This window comes from Schistocerca americana, chromosome 7 (genome assembly GCF_021461395.2).
Source record: "Schistocerca americana isolate TAMUIC-IGC-003095 chromosome 7, iqSchAmer2.1, whole genome shotgun sequence".
In the NCBI taxonomy this organism is placed as follows: domain Eukaryota; kingdom Metazoa; phylum Arthropoda; class Insecta; order Orthoptera; family Acrididae; genus Schistocerca; species Schistocerca americana.
The window spans coordinates 198,261,678-198,284,605 of record NC_060125.1 but is presented as its reverse complement, the minus strand read 5'-3'; positions in this window follow the sequence as shown (position 1 = coordinate 198,284,605).

Here is a 22,928-nt window from a genome sequence, read left to right as displayed (position 1 = left end):
CTGTTAGAATGATAATGGTATGCGAACGTGTATTTTATCTCTTCGCTTATGCGCTTTGCCGTCTATTGAACTTTTCTGATATCAGTATGTAAACTGGCAATAACTTTAAGCCAAACAAAAACTGCATGAATTTACATAACACGAAAACTGAATGTGATACAACACAATTGATTGGAAATTGGCCCTGGTAATAACACCAAACTTGATAAATTTGAAAATAATGGTCCCAGAGCTTAATGAATGCTATCCCCGAAATAACAAGCTTTCTTACCTTTAACTGTGCAACGGTAACACTTTTTGCAGTGCTCTCTGTTAGTTAAATTGTTAAATTTTGCAGTTAGCGTACAGCTAATGTGCAAGGTTGTTGCTTATCATACGTTTAACTAAATCGAATATGACTGAGACAATAACGTCTTGAGAAAATTAGTTAACCAAATATGACGTGGATCTGGGAACTAGTATTGACTTCTTGTAAGTAACAATATGGCGCTAACTTTAAGACTTGTATTTTGAATTTTTGAAAGTTAATAACGCTCACAAATAACACAAAATAACTGATTATACATTAACAATTGACTTTACGAAATCATTCGATGTGAGTACTATACATTGTCTCAATCCCTGCTTATGAATAGGTGTGTTGTATTGGTAGAAAAGCAGCTTTCTTTACCTTAATTATTCCCACTATGGTATCTTGCAAATAAAAAGTAATTACTGCCCATAACGAGTAAGTTTATATCCAGCACACATCTGATATAACATATCTTTACACTAGAACGTCCGCCATACATCTCTGTCTCTAACATTACTGTAGAACATCACCCATACCTTGAATCAGCGATTGCTATTGAGCAGCGACGCTACTGCACAATCGATACTACATTTGACTGTGTCTGGTTCAACATAAAACTTTCATACAGAATTTAATCCTTTGTATATACCTTTCATAACCCTGCTGCCTCCTCCTGATGAATTTGGCAGGGTTGTTATGGCAACTGGCCACAATAACGCAACAAATTCTTAATATTATCTAAGTATATGCTGATAAAAGTTCGGAAACATAACATAAAAGAGATAATTAATAAATAAATACAAATATTTGTGAGCTTTTGAGTCTTTGAATAACATAAAAGCATCATGGTTAACTTAAAATGAGCAACTCACTGTTTACAACGTAGCTGGGGATTAAAACAACCTGAGGTATGCAATATAGTATTAATGAAAAACATTACTACGTATTTTCATACTTGTTAAGATATGTAGTGCTTATGTGCACCAGTATGTGAGATCAAGCGTCCATTTATAATGTTCATTTATATAGTTATGATTAATCGTAGGCATTGTTACAGAAACCATATTGTAGCTATATTATGAGTATAAAATACAAATTAAATAGTGATAAAGGCAAGGATAAAGTCGTGGTGGAGGTAAAGTTACAGTCTGAATGATCTGCAAATCGATGATCCATAGATGATGATGAGAAATGGCTCATTGTACCTGTAAAGCATGAGGAAATTATGATGGTGGTATTTTTAATGGCATAGTTAAAGTTAACAAAAGCAGTATCAGCAGGTGTTAAATGTCAGCGTATGTATTATGTAAAGCATAATTCAGTTCAGAAAAATGCTGTGTATCAAGCAGAACATGCATAACTACTCTGCCATTCAGAAGCAGATCTTTTCTTGGCAATACAATGAGTAGTAGATCTGTGTAGCTAGTGATGTCATGTTCTTCTATAATAGTTTAAAAATATTATCTATATCTCTATGAATCTATTAGTTATTTCCCATTAATTTCAAATGATTATAAAACATTTCTCATTATAAGAGTGTGACCTCTGTGTCATCGCGTTTCTTTAACTTATAATTCACATATAATCTTTAATATCATTGATAGAATATCACTGAGTCTTCGTTATTATCACTTCATAAAATATTACCATCATCAAATTGAAACTAATATCTAGCATACATAGAAAAATGGTAAGTACATGTCATTCTTGGTATACCTGTAAAGAATTGATTAGGAAAGCATATAATTGAGTTTCTAGTATACTGATGTTGCCCTTAAGTTTATACATTGATGTTTCCTGTAAAACCTGCAAGAAAAAAAATTAGTTGGTGTATGATGAAGAATGACCTTTAAACACCTGTTTCGTTCACTTTCCATTATCGTGTTGCATATCCTCGACGTTTCAAAATGTATTTTTGTTACTTCGTTTTATTTTACTTTACATGGTAACAATTTGTTCTGAAACAGTGAATGAGCACAATGAGTAAATAGTAATGACAATATACAGTAAACATGTGAAATCTTGTCTCTACCTAAAAGCTGTTCCGTAAAAAGATAGTAGTGAATGAAATGGTACTTAGTTATAAGACAAATAACAAATACATAGAGCATAGTGGAAAGGGCTGAAATAAAGAAAAATGCAAAATGAATTATTAAGGCACACTGTGACAGTGTTGTATCAACCATCGCCTCAATCAGGGGAAAGGTTTCATTCAATAAAATGTTTTTACATTTATGATATGATGGTAACCCTCGTGACTTTTTCATACAGAAAGTTTCTACATGAACAACATCTGGATGCGGACTATGTCATATTCTGTACACAATGTGTAGTGTACTTACGTTCTGACTAACAGCTGGCTCTATAATTCGTTGGTCAAGCATGGATTGAAGTTCTGTTTGACCTGGTCTCTATATATAAATCGTGTGGAATAATGTTTAGATTTGAAAGAATCGTGAGGTTTGACCTGAAATTCATATAAGAAACCTGTCATAGAACCTGGACTCCTGGATGCTGTAGTAAAATGTCATGTAATTTTTATTGTTCGTCATCGGTTCTTGTTTGGTTTTCGCTGTTTGTTCAACGTCGTATTCCATATCGTTTGGTACATTAGTGCAATGAAAATAAGTATCAGTGCCAAATGCATATTTTTGGTAACAGAAATAGGTTCACATTTTTGATGTTTCGTTCCTCAGATGATAAGGTTTGCTCAAATTTCCAAGCAACCGGGTGATCGTTTTTATTTAACGTGAGGAACGTGTTTTTGAAATCCAAAATAGCTTTATGTTCTGTCAGAAAGTCCACACGTCGGTGGTGAGTAAGGGGACAATCCAAAAATTAGAATAAAATGTGTGACCATGTACAGAGAAAGGTAAATGTATCTGAAGTTTTACGTCGACGCCTTTGCTAGAAACTGCGCCATGTACTTTTGTTTGTGTACCTATCTGTATTTCAATGATGGTGAGTGAAGCTGTTTTCTTAGTCTGATTCTTTTCTTGTAAAAGCATTTCTCTAATTTCGTCGAAAGTGATTATATTTTCAGTTACTGTTTCGTGAAGTTCTGTTTGCTGATTGTTGTTGCAGGTTAAAGCAACGAGGTTGTTCTCTAGTCATGTAGCATTCAGAATTTGATTACGTGTCGGAGCGTCTTGTGGTATCTCAATAATTTGTACACTTCTGCTATTGAAGTCATAATGGTTTAGAGGTGGGTGTAAATGTACGTCAGGTACCTTCAGAATAAGTGGAGATTGTTCTTGAAATGGTCCTGGATTCTGGAAAAAATTGTTATTGCCACAATTACGCTGAAAATTCTGATTATAACCTCTTCGTTTGTTCCCGTAATTAGTTTGGTGCGGAACATTTCAGTTGAAATGCGATGTATGGTTTCTGTATACGAAATTATTACCTTTTTCTGTAGTATAATTGCTAAGCTTTTTCGTGTTCACGAATGCTTCCAGTGAACCATTGAAGTTGGATTGACCTTTCGGAGAATATTTTTGTCCGGAATTTCAAATTTGCTAGGTTTGTTGTTGATCATTCTAGATGTTGCTACCAAACCGTTGGTTTCCTTTTGGTTTTGTGAATACGGATTATTAAAATTTTGACGTCTGTGAAAATTATTCTGAAAATTGTTGTCATTCCTAAACCTCTTATTACGTCTGCCATTAAAATTTCATGATGATTTTTGATATCCATACGAGTTATTAATGTTGCTATTTTGGGAGAAATATTTATTGTAAAGGAATAGTCAGAAAGTTGTACTTCGAAAATTTGTAAAAGATCGCGAAATGCAGTAATGTTTTTCTTTTGTTGCCCCATTAACAGGGAGACTCGTAATGAATGCGGTAATTTAGAGATGCATAGCTGTATTAATGATGACTGACTATATGTCTCCTTCAGAAAATTGCGTAATGGTAGAAAAGCTATAATTTTCAAAATATGGTAAACTGGTTAATAGATCTTTAATTTCTCATTGTGTAGTTTCCTATCGATAAGCTGACAAAGAGCCATTTTGAAATTATTCTAATGAGTAGCGTTGTCTTGCAATGGGGTGCATCCTGGTGTCGCACTCGCCCTCCAAAAAAACAGCAAATGAATTCTAATTTATGGATAATAGACCAATTAAGTGGTGACGAGTATGAAAACTGTTGTACCCAGTCTAAGGGATGGAGTCTGTTGTGTTACTGTGGAATACTTTGAACGTACGTACTGACAAAGAATTCTTGTAATCGAAACTACCGTGTCGAAAATTTTGTGTCTGTCCATTACTGTTAAAAAATGTGTTTTGCGGACGTCGTTCCACGTCTAATCCTCTCACGCGTCGTAATTTGCCAACATTGTGCTCTAGTGGTATAGCGTCAAAATGCAGTGGCGCATTTACTTATAGACCCACTAGGCCTAGGGCCGGCACCTTAAGGGGAGCGGCATTATGTGCTCTGTACTCATTTTAAACTATTAATTTTTAAAATAACTATGCTTACAAATGACAAAAATTTTTAATATTGTTAAATAACTTGCTAGTTTAAATAAACCTTAAGAACAAAATTCGACAATACAAATTTGGATATATACATAGTTTACTTGGTGACTGAACGGAAATTTAACATTTGGTTTCTGTCTGGTATCATCTTGATGATTGTTCAAAATATGTTGAAGTAAGCTGTCCAAACGACAATCCACAATACAATGGTTGAAACGATGTTATCCCGAGAATGTTGTTGGCTTCTACTTAATGTACCATATGTTCCCCGTGAAAATACCGGGACTCCTGAAAAGCTGTGATAGACTAATCAGCGGTTTCTTAAATACTGTAACATGTGTGGGCCTCAGTATGTTAAACCCGACTCTACTTAAATTTCTTGTAGAAATTATAGGGAATTATCAAGTCAACACTCCACTACTATAATAAATTTGAAAGCTCCGCGGTCTTCAATATCCGAGCTTTGATTTAATGACACCCGTTTAACAATACATGTTGATACTGGCAATGTTTTACATTTTTAAACACGTGTTTATACGAAAAGACCATAGGCAGATTATTTAATAATGTGTGAAATATACTTCACAACAGTTGGAAAAATGTATTTACTTATTTAGCTAGTTTTTTTTAGCGAAGAAAGAAGAAGAAACCAACTTTTATTTTTCTGATTTATTGTGCTGCAGCCCGCACGATACCAAACTCTCCACTCTATGCAGTCGAATAGCACGTCGCATTGCAAAATTTATGTTAAACTTCTTAAATTAGTTTTTTTTCTTAGAGGAAAGGTTATTTGTATTTTATGTTGGAACAAACGGTGCATTTTCGGTGTAGATATAACAGCAGTGTTCACACAAATGAGAATACACCACATCAACTGCCAACCACACTACTTAAACATTTTAGGCTGTCTTCTCTGCCCACAGAAACCGCTAAAATGTTATAAAAATAAGTAGCATAAGAGTCGATCCAGCACACCTCGCGGCACCAAATTGCAAAAATGATTTGCTTTGTAAATTAGAAAGACAGTGTCAAGAATATTAAGAACATATTAGCGTCCCGGCTGCAATTCCCGCGACGCGGGAAACAGAAGTCTAAAAAGGGACTATCCCGTTTTCTTTATGAGACGAATTCCAGCCGGCATGTGTGCTTCTACTGTTCCCTGACAACAGAGAAAAAGGCGTCAAAGAATTTAAATTATTCTGAGTTGTCGTTTCTTCATATCACATTTAAGTCGAGTAATCCGAAAAAAAATGGTTGAAATGTCTCTGAGCGCTATGGGACATAGTGAGGTCATCAGTCCCTTAGATCTTAGAACTACGTAAAACTAAGTAACCTAAGGACATCACACACATCCATGCCCGAGGCAGGGTTCGAACCTGCGACCGTAGCGGTCGGGTGGTTCCTGACTGAAGCGTCTAGAACCGCTCGGCCACAGCGGCTTGCCGTGTAATCCGAGATGGTCAGTTCATCGCTTCGTGTTTAAAGGAAAAATCTTTGTGCTCGTGTGCCACGTTTAAAGTAAAAAGCTTTGTGCTAATGTGCAGTGTAGTAGGATTGGAACTGGATACATTCTTGCTTCCTTTAATTTTACAAATTTTTTCTTTTGTTTTGACTGTTGGTTGACAATTTTGTAAGTGCCTTAACATGAATAAAAGTGAAAAAAGCAAACGTGCAAAATGAAGTGGGTTGGATTTTGGAAATTATCGAAGGAAAGGCGAGAACGTGAAGCCAATGTCCTAAAAACGTTTGGCAGAGTAGATAAATTTTTCGCAAAAAATGTTGCTGGTTTGACTGTTGCTGTATAATATTTCTGACACTGCAGCTGTTGTAAAAGAAGTAAATACAGACGAAACGAAAGTTAAAAATGAAGAAAAGCGAATTGTTCCTGATTTCGAGTTTCACGAAAAACTGAGTGTTGAGTCAGATATTACAAAAAGAAACAACCTCGTTAAAGATGATCCTGCAGAATGGTGTGTTACTGAATCAACAATCGATATTTTCTTACAATGTGGCTTTAATTAAAGTTGTAACAGTGATTTTTCTAATTCAAGAAGATCGATGGGCGATAAAAGCAGATACTTGAACAAAAATCTATTTTACTTTAAACTTGTAAATGGTGAATCAACTTTGTGTGATTTTCTAGTATGCTCCTGTAGCACCGTTGTTGTTTTTTGTGCACCATGCAGATTGTTCGAAGGTAAAGCAGCGATTGCTATGAATGGTATTGCTGATTGGTAAAATATTTCTAATGTTTTCTCTCATCATGAAAGTTCACTTAAACACAAAAATACTGAGTTATCACTCTTAAATAGAAAGAAGTCATTTGGAACAATAGATAACCAATTTGAGTCGTATGTTGAGAGAGAAAAAATGTACTGGCGCTGTGAGTTGAAAAGGATGTTTGCGGTAGTGAAGAAGCTATCAAGTCATGGACTTCTCATACATGGATACGTTGAAAGGTTCCATTCATTACATGGTTGTCAATTAATGTGGAGTTTGATCCTGTCCTCGCAGAGCACATTGAACGATATGTAAATATAGGGCAGGGACATACAAGTAATCTTTCTTCAGCAATCTGTGATGAAATAATAGAGCTTCTTTCTGAACGAATAAAAGGAATTATCATATGTGAAATAAAACAGGCCAAATGTTTCTCTATAATGGTAGATTCTACTGCAGACACTTCACATATTGATTAATTATCTTTCATATTAAGTTATGTGAAAGAGAATGGTGAACCTGTTGAACGTTTCCTTCTGTTTTTACCAAACCCGGGACACAAGTCCGAAAACAGCTGCGGCTGTACTAAAGATCCTATCTACAAAGTCCATTTATATTGCTGACTGTGGAGGCCAGTCATATGACAACGCAAGCAATATGTCAGGAACCTACATTGTTTTGCAGACACACATTGAAGAACGAAATCCGAAAACGCATTATGTACCTTGTGCAGCTCATTCTTTGAATTTAGCCGGCACTAGTGCTACAAGCACTTGTCGGGAAGCATATCCATATTTTAGTGTAGTGAAAAACCTTTATAATTTTTCCTCTGTTTGTACACAACTTCAGGATAAACTTCTTTCTTTCGTGAAACCAGGAAGCTAAACGGTAGAAAGTTTATCAAAATCACGTTGGTCAGCAAGAGATGAAGCGTGTGTATGTCTATATGAGAACTGGTAGGGCGTTATCAATGCCCTCACACTTATTGCCAACAATACGTTTGGAAAACCAGTTGTGCGAAATTTGGATTCAGCTTTATTGAGTCAACTCAGTAGACTAGAACCAGTATTTACGATGACAGTTTGGAAGATACAATAATGTAAATCTGAAATTGCTAATTGTAAGTATTGATACTAAAATAACGCATGAATTATAAGAACCACTTGTAGGATTTATTGCATCTATTCGTGTCATGTTCGACTAAATGAAAATAAGTCCATGGGGATTGTGACTGATATAGACTCTGAATGCACCTATAAAAGATCACGAAAACGCAAACTTCATGATGACGAAGAAGCGGGCTCTGAAGAACTTTTCCTGACTGAAAGAGAAAAATTTAGAGTCGAAACATTTCACCCAGGTCTCGACAACTTGTGCACCGAATTAGTGAGGAGGAAGGAAAGCTATTGAATCCTATTGGACTCATTCAGAGTTTTCAGTAACATTAAGAAGAGCTTGTAACGCTTTGGACGACTTAATGTGGTGAAGTATGTGTGTAAACTCCCACTTCTTTAACGATACGACTTACTTGAGATTGTCAGCCGACTTTCCTTGCTGGTTAGCTTGCTGCACCCTCCTTTTCTCTTCTTCTCCGTGGTATATTTGCTAGGAACAGGAATTTCTCAACGCTCTTTTTACTTATAAAAGTAAACAGACGTATGCACTTTCTTTTGGTTCACTTAACGATGTATTTTTAAACATCAAACTTTCACAAATCTCATTCCCCACATAAACAAACACCGTCAAGTAAGTCTCCCCGTGCAACCAAAGGTTAGAAACAAAGTTCATTTACACATAAGAGAAAGTTGGCTTAAAAACCAGTTCCATCCTCATCGTGAATCTGAATACTCGTCTTATTCTCTCCAAGTCCAAGACGAGCATTAATTAACAATATTTCATTTATTCTTTTTTTTCTACTACACTAGTCAAAGATATAAAACAGCACAGAATACATAAACACTCATTGTTCTTTCACTACGGCTTCCTTGCCGGTGTCGTTCGACCGCCGTGGCTACAGTCTTCCTACTACACACTACGGACCTGCACACACAGACAGGCGAAGCACAGTAGATAGGCTCTCTCATACTTATCTTTCAAATATCGTGTTTTCCAGACGGTCGAAGGCTAAGTGGTTCTAGAAATTACGCGGAAATTCTCGGAACTCTACAAGCTCACCTAACGATATTGCTGAAAGTGCAGCAAAACTCCAAGCGTCATATGAGACAGACTTAGAGCCTCTCTTCCCTAGAGAACGCGTACATTTTGCACACTTTTTGAAATCTTCTGAGATTAGTGATACACCAGTCGAAATGCTTAAATTTTTACGAAAAGAAAGGATGCAATCCGTGTTTCGGAACGTTGACATTGCTCTTAGGATACTTCTATGTATGGCACTTACAAATTGTTCAGCAGAACGCCGGTTTTCGGCTCTTAAAAGACTGAAATCGCACCTACGTGCTATGTTGTCTCAGGGGAGATTGAACGCCTTGTCCAGTCTTCACATCGAAGCCAACCTCCCAACTGATAACCGTCTGAAGTATAAAGACCTGATCAACAAGTTATCTGCCGCCAAAGCCAGAAGCAAACTTTGCTGACTGGTGAGTCTCTTTATTTATTCATATTAGTTTCAAAAATTTAAGATTATAATGTGAATTTTATTAAAACTTAGGGCACATTCTTTGGATTTACAAACTACGTATTACTCGTTTATTTTAAAATTGCCAATGGCAGAACGCGGAACTCAAACTCGTTTACGTGCAGACGTGACCGAAGGCGCCCAACATTACTAACCAATACTCGAATGACCCAGGCCGCACGGTCCTGTACAGTCAAGTCATACTGATGCTGTAGCATATTACAACTGATGCTTATTCTTGGCGTCTGCTGATGTGTATACTTATCGTGGAAACATACGCAATCGGAGATTACGCTCAGATGAAAAAGTGCCAATATCTAACAAGATTCATTTCTGTCGATAAATACGTAAAAGCTTTGCTAATACCGTTAGAAAAAGCTATGGTGAGAGCAGTACCTGCTGTACAAAACTGTTCAGCCCTTACTTGGATTAATGATATTGTATACACTTATTATAAAGCATCTAGTTATACAATGATTTACACGTTAACTGTTAGATTACAATACAAATTTGATTTTTCCACACTAGTCTGTAAAATTATGTAGTATCAAATCCAGTTCTGTGTTTGTTCGTCAGTATTTAGTTATTAGTTCGTGTACCGAAATCTCTGTTTCATTTTCATTTCTTACGCTTTCCTATACATTCACTTATTAATACCCAACGTGCTTTTCTTATCTGCTACACATTAAAGATATTAGATCGTAAAACGACAGTTTAATTATAATTTTGAACGCATCACTGTAGAAGTACGTATTAATTTCTAATGTATGATACGTTCGCTTCAATTTCTGGATCGTGACACAACTCTTTATTTTCATTTTCAACGGTTTCGTGTAAAACAACATAGTAAAATTGAATGTATAACAAAAATACGTTGTCTCCTACACGCTCTGCTGAATTTTTAGGCCATAAAAGAAAAGTTATTTTCCTTGTTTCTTTTCTGTTATCTTTCGGCAAAAAACTTTGTTAACACAATGCAGTTTCAAGTTTGTTTTATCCGCTACCGTACACCAAGTACAGTTCAGGCACCATAATACATATTGATTGAGTGCGACTAGACCGCTGACGCGTCCTACAGAACAACGAATAGCAGAGTACGAAAACAGCTCACAGCGCTCCCACCGAAAACGGCAATTGTGAAGTGATCGGGTAATTGTTATTATTTAAAACATGTTTTTTTAGGCGGTCATATAATATGATGCGCGTAGGGTTGCAAAGTTTTTGAATCTGCCACTGTCAAAATGTTCTGCCTGATTTTATTGGAGGTTACTATTTACTTGATTATATGATGTCTGACCTTTTAACGTGGCAATTTCATGGTGCAAACTGTTAACTTTACGATTCGGTGCATTGCTGTTAGAGTTTAGGTCTTTACTAGCACGGTTGATTGATTGAAATTGTTCATATTGAATGAAAGGAGAAGGTACTGTGTCTTCAGATTAAGTATCGTTATTGCTTTCCAAAATTTCTACCCAGAACGAAAGGTCATCATGTTTTTCTGTAAGTGGTGAAATTGCAGCAGTATTTTTCGTGTCGTTTTCGTCGATCTGATTTGGCCGTTTCTTTGTACACTTATTAAGTTTGCGCATGTTAGTTTTGTCTGCGGCATTATCAGTGACAAGTTTTAATTGTTCAAGTCTACTGGTGACCGTTTGTATGTCTTCTTCGTGTTTTTGTTTTGTTGTGTCTAACGAGTTTCAAATTGTGTTTTATGATCTGTAAAACAGCATTGAAGATGTGTGTTCGTGTCTTGTTCGGTTTTAAGATCACCGAAAACTTTGCTGTAGCAATCGTTTACGTATTTTTCTACGTGAGCTATTACATTTTTGCTGATTTCATGTTGCTCCTGAACGAGAGTTTCTCGTATCTGTTCGATCTTTCTGTTTTGTTGGTTAATGGTCTCATTTTGCGCTTGGATTGCAAGTGTAACTTGCTCTAGAAATCGATTACATGCCTCTACGTGCTCTCTGGGGCGTTCATTAAGTCGCATTTCTTGTTGTTCAAAACATTCGTTAGTTTGTTGTTCTATGCTGTTTGTCAGTTCCTCTTTTTTGTGAGACTTTATTAACTTCGCCACTGAGTTTTTGTGTCTGTTTGTTCTTCGCTTCACTAATTTGAGTGAAACGTTCGTCATGTTTCTGTTGTGATTTTTTAGTGCTATCCATGGTTTGTTGAAACATCATCGTAATGGTATTATTCGATAATTGAGCATTAGTGGTTAAAGTAGTTTGTGTAAACTATTCGACAGTATCAGCATTTCACATGTCTGTTGAGTTTAGTGTACCGTAATTTTGATTGGATTCTAAAGGTAAATGACAAGAGTGCAAATTTTGTACATGGGAAGTTTATGTATCAGTGGCTTCCGCATTTGTGAAATGTGCCGTCTAACTAATTGCAACATCGGTAGGTAAAGCAAAATTAAAGGTAATGTCAATGTTTGGCATTGAAGATGCACTTTCGCTGACTGCCGTGTGCTGCACTACTGTCAGTGCAGTAATGTAAGGATTGGTTTCCATTACGAAAGAGTTATTTGGCAAATGGGTATTTTCAGTATTGACCATGGCTGAGCTATGCGTAGTATTGTCAATCGTTTTTCGCGGCATGATGCACAGATACAATCAAAGAACAAACAAGTAAACAAGAAATAAATTGCAATTTGTCGTTGACCTGTTAGGAATGATTGGCACAGATTAGTAAATGCGCAGCGTAAAATTGCTACCTGCACTTACTAAGTAACAAACAGAGGGCATATGCCTGCCTCTATTATTTCAAAAGATTCCAAAAGGATTTTTGATCTGCACAAAGTTGTCACCAAGTGAAACATGTAGGTTTAAAATACGATTGAAATTACGTAACTGACAGTAGCCTGCAACACATCTGTTAGAATGGGAGTAGCATACCAACATGTATTTTACCTCGCCGCTTATCTACTTTGACCAGTACTGAACTTTTCTGACTACAACAACTTAAACTGTCAATAACTTTAAACCCAACCAAATCTGCATGAATTTACATAACACAAAAACTGAATCTGATACAACACTATTGGATTGGTCCTGATAATAAAAACAAACTCGATCAATTTGAAAATAATGGTCCCTGTGCTTAATGTATGCTATCCCTGAAATAATAAAATTTCTTACCTCTATCTGTGCAATGGTAACACTCTTCCCACTGCCCTCTGTTAGTACTTTAAATTGTATAGTTAGCATACAGCTATTGTGCAAGGCTGTTGCATAGCATACATTTAATTAAATCGAATGTAACTGAGACAATAATATCTCGAGCAAAGTATTTTATCAGGATATACACGGTTCTGGGACCTCGTATTGACTTGTGGTAAGTAACAATATGACACTAACTTTAAAACTTGTTAATGCTCACAATTAACGCACAATAAACTGATTAAATATTAACAATTAGCATTACAAAATCATTGTATGTGAGTGCTATATATTGTGTCAATCATCACTTTTGAATACGCACGTTTCATTGGTAACAAAACAGCATTATTTACCTTAATTATTTCCAGTATGGTGTCTTGCAAATAAAAAGTCATTACTGCCCGTAGCGAGTAATATATCCCCAGCACACATCAGATACAACACGTCTTACACTTGAGAGTGCTCCATACCTATCTCAAACTAAAGCTACTGTCGCACATTATTTACAACATCTTGAACCACCAATCGCTGTTGAGCGGGGATGCTACAACACAGTCTATATTACATTTGGCCGTCTCTGGTTCAATACAAAATTTTCTTACAAAATTGTGCCCAGTGTATGCACCTTTCAATGTTTTGAGCTGGTAATACGCTGTCTGATCCATTTGAGCAGGAGACTGGCGTCCCTCAGAGCAGTGTTTTAAGTTGTGTTGCAGTATCTGCATCCATAGGCTTGAATACTTAATATGATGTACCATGTATGTTGACATACCATCCACTACTATGTTTAGCTTGTGGTAACTCAGCTTGGTCCATTTTATATTTTATACTATGGTTTCATTAATTTTGTACTTTGTATTACGTTTTATTAATTTTATTGCTTGACAATTACATTACACTTTTTTATTACTTTTATTTCCTGATTATTGCATTATACATTGCATGTCTGATTTTTATTGTTTACTGTCTACTAGACCTATCCTAGCTCATGCCATGAAAAAGTAAGTTGGTTTTAGTGTAGCGGGTGGCGTGTGGGAGAAAACGTGGGGTTGTGACCGTGCTGTTAGCTGTGATTGTTTCGGTGGTCCCTCCCGCCCACAGTATTAGTTCAGATGGCGGCCACCCATTGACGTATATGTGTACGCAGGAGTCTCGTTGCAGTTCTCGCGGCAGATTGTTGACTGGTCTTGCCGGGCTTATGCGATAGGCGGAGGGACGGGCACTTATACGGTAAACTTCTTTTGAGGACCACAAACTGACATTCTACGGCTTTTATGACTTCATTTCAGTCTCTTAAGCCAATGCCACATATATAGTCGTCCACAGAGGTTCATATGTCGCATTAGGCTGGCACTATGAGTTTATTTCCTGTTACACTCATGTTTTTTCCGATTAGGTCCCGTTTACTTGGCGTGTTACTGGTCGATTCAAAGAACCATTTTATGCCTCACCCACATGGGATCTCATGCTGCGAGATATACTTGCTGGATTTTTTAAATGAATTACACTACTTTCTTGTTCATAATAAAGGTATAACAGGATTTTTGCATATTTTATGGGTTCATTTGATGCTTATTAATTTTATGAAGGTTCCCTCTTAGTATCTCTTGTTTTTAGTAGCGCTTCAAGAGGACACTTACATCCTGTAAGATTGTATCGAAATAAAGTAATTTTTAAATACGGCCGGAGCGGATTTACTCATTGCTGTTGTCGTGGTCTTCAGTGCTGAAACTGGTTTGATGGAGCTCTCCATGCTACTCTGTCCTGTGCAAGCTTCTTCATCTCCCAGTACCTACTGCACCCTACATCCTTCTGAATCTGGTCAGCGTATTCATCTCTTGGTCTCCCTCTACCATTTTTACCCTCCACGCTGCCCTCCAATACTGAATTGGTGATCCCTTTATGGCTCAGAACATGTCTTACCAACCGATCCCTTCTTCTAGTCAAGTTGTGCCTCAAACTCCTCTTCTCCTCAATCCTATTCAATACCTCCTCGTTAGCTATATGATCTACCAATCTAATCTTCTGCATCCTTCTGTAGCACCACATTTCGAAAGCTTCTATTCTCCTCTTGTCCAAACTAGTTATCGTCCACGTTTCACTTCCATACATGGCTACACTCCATACAAATACTTTCAGATACGACTTCCTGACACTTAAATCTATACTCGATGTTAACAAATTTCTCTTCTTCAGAAACGCTTTCCTTGGCATTGCCAGCCTACGTTTTATATCCACTCCACTTCGACTATCATCAGTTATTTTGCTCCCCAAAAAGCAAAACTCCTTTACTACTTTAAGTGTCTCATTTCCTAATCTGATTCCCTCAGCATCACCCGACTTAATTCTACTACATTCCATTATCCCCGTCTTGCTTTTGTTGATGTTCATCTTATATCCTCCTTTCAAGACACTATCCATTCCGTTAAACTTCTCTTCTAAGTCAGTTGCTGTCTCTGACAGAATTACAATATTATCGACGAAGCTCGAAGTTTTTATTTCTTCTCCATGGATTTTAATACCTACTCCGAATTTTTCTTTTGTTTCCTTTGTAAGTAGGCTGTTTAGGTTTTCTTATTGGTAACGCCACGTAGCGCTCTGTGTGAAAATCATTGGCTGTGCTGTGTGCAGTCTGTGGCTAGTTTGCATTGTTGTCTGCCATTGTAGTGTTGGGCACCTGGATGTTAACAGCGCATAGCGTTCGGCAGTTGGAGGTGAGCCGCCAGCAGTGTTGGATGTGGGTTGAGAGATGGCGGAGTTTTGAAATTTGTAAGACTGGATGTCATGAACTGCTATGTATATTATGACTTTTCAACACTATTAAGGTAAATACACTGTTTTTTCTCTATCAAAATCTTTCATTTGCTAACGATACCTATCAGTAGTTAGTGCCTTCAGTAGTCTGAATCTTTTATTTAGCTGGCAGTAGTGGTGCTCACTGTATTGCAGTAGTTCGAGTAACGAAGATTTTTGTGAGGTAAGTGATTTGTGAAACGTATAGGTTAATGTTAGTCAGGGCCATTCTTTTGTAGGGATTTTTGAAAGTCAGATTGCGTTGCGTTAAAAAATATTGTGTGTAAGTTTAAGCACAGTCATATAAAAATTGTTCAAAAGGGACGTTTCATATGTCTACTCTCAGCCGAGGATACCTCCCTGACTCTTCTGATTTTTTCTTGTAGTTTGTGTAATTAGTGTAGCTTTTGTTTATTGCTAGCGCGTAATTATAGAGAGAATTTCCTTTTTAGTTGTAGTTTCTCATTTTTATTCAGTAAAACAGTTGCGTCATGCATGTAGATTTACAGCGAGTATTTCGCAGCTGCTCTTGCAATTAACGAGATATTATTTTCAGTGCTACGTTAATGTGTTCTCTAATTTTTGCTCTTCAAATTGTGCTTTTCTGTGTTATCGTGTGAAATATTGTGACAATAGTGGCGTGTGTAAGACGTAATACTAGGCTCCTAAGTAAACTGAGAAATGACAGTGAAGACGAAAGCAATGTGTTAGCGCCACCGAGTAATGAATTAACTAATGTTCAAAGTAGTAATTTGGTAATTGTGCATAGGGAAATGGAGCGGGCTCCAAACAATGGTGTAGACAGTGAAACAATTAGTGAACAGGGAAGCATTATCGGTCGATCGCTCGGCAACAGCTTGCCTCAGGATTCCTAAATGATAGGACACAATCTTGCAAATACTGTAGATTCAGATATTGCGTCCTCACCGTTTTCTCAAATAAGTCAAGACACATTTTCTGCTTTTCAAACTGCAAATATTGCCGGTTCAAAAGCATTGCCGAATAGCACTGAGGAACGTGTTTCAGACACCAGTGCTTTGTTATTACAATTAATGCAACAAATGGGACAAAAGCTTCAAAAGTTAGACATAATGGAACAAAATCTTCAAACGTTAGACATAATGAAACAAAATCAGAGACAAACACAGCAACAGTTAGACACTATCGAACAAAATCAGACACAAACACAGCAAAAGCTTCAAAAGTTAGACACCACACTTGAACAATCACGTGAAGATTTAACTACTGAGTTACATAACATTGAATCGAAATGTCAAAAAGTCTGTAATGACGTAAAACACAGATTTGTGAGCATTTTCCACCTATTTTTTCGCCGCATGAAAATGCATTACAGAATCACGAAGCAGCCATAAAAGAACTGCAAACTGTTGTTCATGAAAATCATGAGACCTTGCAAGCTAAACTTGACTCAGTTGCATCTACCGATTCGGTTACGCAGCTTGCAAATACTCAAGAAAACTTAAAGGACACAGTAGACACTCTGAAAATTGGTTCTGAAAGACACATGGAGGAAATTAGTTCGTTATCAGAGAAAGTAGTTGAACTTTCGGATCAGCTAAATAATTTATCTACGAAGGTAAATGATAATCTGAATGACACAAAACCGGTAGTCCTTAATGCCACAGAAGAGTGCGAACAAATTATGGAATTCAAAGGAAATCAGAATCAAATTAATACGCAACACCAAAGAGAAATCCGGGAAGTACAAGTTCAGCTGACACAGGTAATACAAGAAATACGTATTTTAGAGGACATTCGTGCTCCAATACTGGAAGAGGGACATAGAAATACGGAACAGCCACAAAATAATAACACAGGGCACTTCGTAAATTATGAAAGAAATTGGCAAGGTACACCGAATTTTGAGATGGAACCCCCGAAACGACGTAACAATGACCGACATGTGACTCGTCGACATGATGATTTTGACTATAAGCTGTTCATTACTACACGTAAATTCAAAACATTTAAGAATTCTGGCAACGGCATTCATCCACAAGCGTGGCTTCATCAATTCTCTCATTGTTTTCCTCCCAACTGGTCATTGAAGCACAGGTTAGAATTTATGTGTGGCTACTTAGGGAATGAACCAGCTGTAAGAATGCGATCGGTCATTCACGATTGTCACAGTGAAGGAGAATTTGATTATGTTACGTATTTATTTTGATGAGATATGGAAGAAGTGTCGACGAATGCGTATATGAATAATGAGTAGTGGTTAGGGACTCTGATTTGTGGAAAAGGATGTTGGAAACCAAGAATCGTACTTTAAGAGTTATGAAATGTGTGTAAATGCATGAATGTATCACAATGCCGACGAAAACGTTTTCAACACTGTTATATTCATAGGATTTTGTTTCTACACATTTGCAATGCAAATTCTCGACCTGTGAACTTTTTTATATGAGACTGTCACTGTAATGCAAACTGGTGTCGTAAATATTTTGGTAAGAAAGTTAAGTGACCACCTTCACGTAATGCATCGTGGGCACCCAGCTGCCCGACAGACGCCTGAAAAAAAGTCATTAGTGTGTGCCTTTCAGAGGCACAGGTGGAGAAGAAAAAAAAAGAGGCCATTATCCTCGCTATTGACATTCCTTTGTAGAAAGCATCGTAAATACGACACCCTCAAACTTGAAAACATGATTACACTGTAGAGTTTTTAATTTATGATATTTACTGAAATGGAATGATGAGAAACATTTTATGTCTATTGTCTTGCTAGTTGAAAGATTGTTTACTGCATTATGAAATGCCATATGGCTAGAGAATGACGTTTCACGCCTTGCTTTGCCTATTTTGTTTAATATCTAGTTCCTAGCTGCACTGCAGCATTGGTTAAAATAAAATTTTATAGATGTACTAATATAAATATTTTATGCCTACAGATCCAGTAAAAAATAACTTTATGATCGATGTACTCCAAAAAAATGAGGGAGCACAAAAAGACATTTCCACTTCACAGGAATTGCATACATAATTTTTGTCAGTGACTTGGTAAGTTGTCTGCTAGAGCAAGTTATAGTGATGCATCGCTCTAATGTTAAGATGTGACATAGGTACTAAACATTGCCATTTCTACTGTAATATTTTTTCTGCTTGAGCTTTCTCATGTATCGATATAAGTTATTGCATTTGCTGCTGCTCTTTGCCAGGCATAATGTTACTGAATTTGACTTTGTATTACTCTGTTAAGCCAGTTTTACTACTAATTTACTTTTGTTGCTTGCTGCACATTGCCTTATATTAGTTGTAATATTGCAATTGCTTTGCTAATTTCTATAATGCTGCTTTCTTCACCATTTTCCATTTTTTTTGTCATTGCTGTTTGTATTAATTGTTTTGTGCTGCTGCACTGCCTCATCCCTTAGTTTATGCATCTGAGCTCAGCACATTTAAGTTAGCTTAAGAGGGGGTAGACTATATAAGAAACTGACTATGGACAATAGGGAAAGAATGCATTGAGAAGTCATACGATAAAGATTTGGGCCAAAATGAGTATTGTACAATGAGATATAATTATTTTGAAAGAAATACGAATAGAATACAGAAAGCAGGTATAGATAGGACTTTTTGGGAATAATGATGAATGAAGGGAGATCTCCAAGAAGTAAAGAAAGTTTTGTTTGCAAAATACTGCAGTAAAACAAACCCTGTCCTTTCCTTTTGTATTATTCCGCTATATGTTTGTGTACCCTTGTGTATTTGTGTTCATCCTGTCTTTATGTGTTTATCTGATACGATTTATGTTGTAGAGTTTTTCTAATAGTCAGCTACATTCACTATGATGAGGAATACTGTTATCCTCAAAAATTTGCATTAATAATATGTTATTTACGGAGTAAAGATGTTTAGACATTATTTATCTGTTCTATTTTGTTGCTCATGTGTGAAGTTGATGTTCCAAAAGTTATTCTGATCTTTTATGTATGTACTCATGTCATAATTCTTGTAACACTGATGTATATGTTATTTCGATTCTTTTGTAAAGCCTGTACTACAAATGTGATCTGTATTGTTATGTTCTTTAATGACGTATTTCGTACCATTGTAATTGCATTCTTATGTTATAAAATTGTAATTGAGACCAGATCATCATATTATTAACTTGTAAGTTACATTTCATTGCACATGTTTCTGTTGGTCATAGTATATAGACAGTATCTGAGAGGTAGGGACTGTTAGTGTTTGCACGTGTGTTAAAAATTCAGCAAGGGAATGGATAACAGCATTGCTGGTTCTAAGGACAAATCCAAAAACTTTGTGAGTGCACAAGTGGTGGTTTATGGACTTGCTATATTGTCTGCAAGATTCTTCGATGGTGATTGTGCACCTGCACAGTCGCAGCAGATGGCTGCTGGCCATCTCTACAAGGACTACAGTGGGTCTACACCTTTGCTGACTCACCAGTACCATTATTTCTACAAGGACTGCAGTGGGTCTGCACCTCTGGTGGCCCACCAATACCACAATCTCTACCAGGACTACAGTGGGTCAGCACCTCTGGTGGCCCACCAATACCGTAATCTCTACCAGGACTACAGTGGGTCTACTCTGTGATGACTTACCTACCAATATTCTTCAAAGCTTCGCTGACTCTGTGGTGGGTTTGCTCTGTTGTGGCCCATTACCTATCTGCATATCAAGAGTCAGCACTGTCTTTTCGTTGGAAGGACAACACTACTTCTTCAAGACTGCATGGAAATCCACTACTTCCTTGTGCATTTTCTTCTACTGCTCATACTTTGAGAAAAACACTGCTATTTTACTGTGATGAATGATCAGGACAGTGCCCAAAACAATTTGTAAAATTTTTAGTGGGGAGCAAGGGGGCTATGTAAGTAGGCTGTTTAGGTTTTTCTTATTGGTAACGCCACGTAGCGCTCTGTATGAAAATCACTGGCTGTGCTGTGTGCAGTCTGCGGCTAGTTTGCATTGTTGTCTGCCATTGTAGTGTTGGGCAGCTGGATGTTAACAGCGCATAGCGTTCGGCAGTTGGAGGTGAGCCGCCAGCAGTGGTGGATGTGGGTTGAGAGATGGCGGAGTTTTGTAATTTGTAAGACTGGATGTCATGAACTGCTATGTATATTATGACTTTTCAACACTATTAAGGTAAATACATTGTTTGTTCTCTATCAAAACCTTTCATTTGCTAACGATACCTATCAGTATTTAGTGCCTTCAGTAGTCTGAATCTTTTATTTAGCTGGCGGTAGTGGTGCTCGCTGTATTGGAGTAGTTCGAGTAACGAAGATTTTTGTTAGGTAAGTGATTTGTGAAACGTATAGGTTAATGTTAGTCAGGGCCATTCTTTTGTAGGGATTTTTGAAAGTCAGATTGCGTTGCGCTAAAAAATATTGTGTGTCAGTTTAAGCACAGTCATGTAAAAATCGATCTAAGGGGACGTTTCAGCATCACTGCTTGCTCAATATAAAGATTGAATGGCATCGCAGAGAGGCTACAATATGTCTCACTCCCTTCCCAACCAGTGCTTCCCTTTCATGTCCCTCGACTCTTATAACTGCCATCTGGTTTCTGTACAAATTGTAAATAGCCTTTCGCTCCCTGTATTTTACCCCTGCCACCTTCAGATTTTGAAAGAGAGTATTCCAGTCAACATTGTCAAAAGCTTTCTCTAAGTCTACAAATGCTAGAAAGGTAGGTTTGCCTTTCCTTAATCTAGATTCTAAGATAAGTCGTAGGGTCAGTATTGCCTCACGTGTTCCTATATTTCTACGGAAACCAAACTGATCTTCCCCGAGGTCGTCTTCTACCAGTTTTTCCATTCGTCTGTAAAGAATTCACGTAAGTATTTTGCATCCGTGACTTATTAAACTGATTGTTTGGCAATTTTCACATCTGTCAGCACCTTCTCTCTGTGGGATTAGAATTATTATATTCTTCTTGAAGTCTGAGGGAATTTTGCCTGTTTCACATCTTGTTCACCAGATGGTAGAGTTTTGTCAGGACTGGCTCTCCCAAGGCCGTGGAATGTTGTCTACTCCTGAGGCCTTGTTTCGACTGAGGTCTTTCAGTGCTCTATCAATCTCTTCACGCAGTATCGTATCTCCCATTTCATCTTCATCTACATCCTCTTCCATTTCCGTAATTTTGTCCTCAAGTACATCGCCCTTGTATAGACCCTTTATATACTCCTTCCACCTTTCTGCTTTCCCTTCTTTGCTTAGAACTGGGTTTCCATCTGAGCTCTTGGTATTCATACTGTAAGTAGGCTGTTTAGGTGTTTTTATTGGTAACGCCACCTCTGTATAAAAATCACTGGCTGTGCTATGTGCAATGTGTGTCTAGTTTGCATTGTTGTCTGCCATCGTAGTGTTTGGCAGTGGCAGCTGGAGGTGAACAGCGCGTAGCGTTGCGCAGTTGGAGGTGAGCCGCCAGCAGTGGTGGATGTGGGAAGATTTTTGTGAGGTAAGTGACTTGTGAAAGGTATAGTTTAATGTTAGTCAGGGCCCATTCTTTTGTAGGGATTATTGAAAGTCAGATTGCGTTGCGCTAACAAAATATTGTGTGTCAGTTTAAGGACAGCCGTGTATAATTGTTCTAAGGGGACGTTTCATATGTCGGCCCTTAGCCGAGGATACCTCACTGGAATCTTCTGATTTCTTCTTGTGGTTTGTGCAATTAGTGCAGCCTTTGTTTATTGCTAGTGCGTAATTGTAGAGAGAATTTCCTTTGTAGTTGTGGTTTTTCATTCTTGTACAGTAAAACAGTTGTGGCATGCATGTAGATTTTCACCAATTAACTAGATATTATTTTCAGTGCTATGTTAATGTGTTCCCCTATTTTTGCTCTTCAAATTGTGTTTTTCTGTGTTGTCGTGTGAAATATTGTGACAATAATGGCGTGTGAAAAACGTAATACTAGGCTCCAAAGTAAACTGAGAAATGACAGTGAAGACGAAAGCAGTGTGTTAGCGCCACCATAACATAATAATTTGGTAACTGTGCATACGGAAATGGAGCGGGAGGCAAACAATGGCGTAGGCAGTGAAACAATTAGTGAACAGGGAAGCATTATCGATCGATCGCTCGGCAACAGCTCGCCTCAGGATTCCGAAACGACAGGACACAATTTTGCAAATACTGTACATTCAGGTTTTGCGTCCTCGCCGTTTTCTCAAATAAGTCAAGACACATTTTCTGCTTATCAAAATGTGAATGTTGCCGGTGCAAATGCACTGCCGAAAAGCGTAGAGGAACAGAATCCAGACATTAATGCATTGTTATTACAGCTAATGCAACAAATGGAACAAAATCAGAGACAAACCCAGCAAAAGCTTCAAAAGTTAGACACAATGGAACA